Source organism: Cicer arietinum, chromosome 3 (assembly GCF_000331145.2).
Source record: "Cicer arietinum cultivar CDC Frontier isolate Library 1 chromosome 3, Cicar.CDCFrontier_v2.0, whole genome shotgun sequence".
Taxonomy (NCBI): Eukaryota; Viridiplantae; Streptophyta; class Magnoliopsida; order Fabales; family Fabaceae; genus Cicer; species Cicer arietinum.
Genome location: NC_021162.2, coordinates 52,308,808 through 52,310,652, shown reverse-complemented (window position 1 = coordinate 52,310,652; position 1,845 = coordinate 52,308,808).

The following is a 1,845-nucleotide window of genomic DNA, read 5'->3' as shown; positions in this document are numbered from 1 at the left end:
TAATAATAATAATAATAATAATAATAATAATAATAATAATAATAATAATAATAATAATAATAATAATAATAATAATAATAATAATAATAGAAAGGGGGAAAGTAGTAAACTAAAAGTAAAATAAATAAAATAAATTAAAACAAAAGAAAAGAAAAAGAGGAAATGTGAGGAGAGAACGGCAAAACAGAAAAGAAAGGAGAGAAAAAAAAATGGTGAGATAGAGAAGAAGAAAGAGTGAGAGAAAGAAAAAGAGAAGGAGAAAACAAAAGAAAAGAGAAAACAACCAAAAACATTGACAACCCAAAAAAGAGAAAGAGTTGAGGGTATCATCATTTTCTCCATTCTTTTAGAAATCAAGAGGTGAGTTTCCCTTTTTCTATCTCTCATTCATGCATGTATGAAATAATGTGTTCCATAGGTTAGAGATTTGGGGTTTAAGAGTTTGAAATAAAGAAAGGGATTTTTTTATTTTATTCTTGGTTGGATTTAGGGATTTTGAAATAGATTATTGTAGAATTGAGTAAATTGAAATTTTTGATGTTGTTTTGATGTGTTCATTACTGATTTACTCATAATTTGTAGCATTATTGTTGCAAAGAATTGTTAGGAAATTAGTGTGATAGAAAAATGTTATTAACTTGAATTTCGCAGGACATATGTGTGATGTTTTGGTCATAACTTTTTCTATAGACATCCGTTTTGAATTATTTTTAGTTTTATGGAAACTAGACTCAATTACCTTCAAATTGAGTACAAAATTTGTAATTTTGAGTATGGATGCTGAAAAATGGGTTACAAGTTAGACCAGAGTTGTTGTTTTGTTTGTTTTCTATCATTGCGTTTTATTTTGATAAACTACAAGAATTGGTGTTTAATAAAAATAAAATAAAATTTTATCTATAAAGTAGACATCATAAGCTTTTCAAAGAGTACTCATTCACTCAATTATGATGCTTATAAGTTCCTGTCAGTTGACTCTGTAGTTAAACCCAATTTTGAGTTGTTATAACATAAATTTGGGACTACTTTGGGAAAAATCTACCTTAAATATATTCTCTGGAATTTTATTTTACATTGTGTGATTTGTATGATATAATTGACTTAATAGCTTATGTTATCATAATAATTTTCAAGGTTGAGTGTATGGTAGTCTTTAATATATGTATTAATAGATGATGTTATATTTGTGTGTATATGTGTGTGGATTGTTGTATATAATTCCTATATATTTGATTAAAGTGAGAAGTATAGATTCATCCTAGCTAGACGAATTCTCCGTCTATATACGACGGAAGCGAGGGGTAAGCGAGGGTAAGTGGGGCACCACTTACGGACGTAATTATGTCCAATCTTACCAAAATAAAGTTACTAACAAGAAGAGGGCATTAGTAAAACTAATGTAGTCTTTATGACATGCTTGTTAGGTAGAGTTTAAGTCGTTAGATTACTCACGTCTAATGACTTGAATATTTAGAAAGAGTCAAAACTTTACATTGAGGAGAAACTCAGAAAATAAATATAGTCCTGAATTAGGATGCTAATTGATTTAATTTCATTTATTGGGACCCACTGAGATGTAATCTCATCCAACTTTATTCAAATGTGTTACAGGTAAAAAGACTTAGATCACATGTTGGAGAAATGAAGCGTATAAGTTTACACTATAGTCTGCTTAAAATTTATAGGGAACTATTTTGAACCATGGATGTGTTATGTACTCCATATTTCTATGTTTTTTTTTTCTTTTAAGGATTAGTATGTGTATGAAAACATTTTCATGACTTTGTGTCGAGATTGTACTTATCATCTCTTTTGTCGAATTATGCTAATGCTCAAGTTATATTC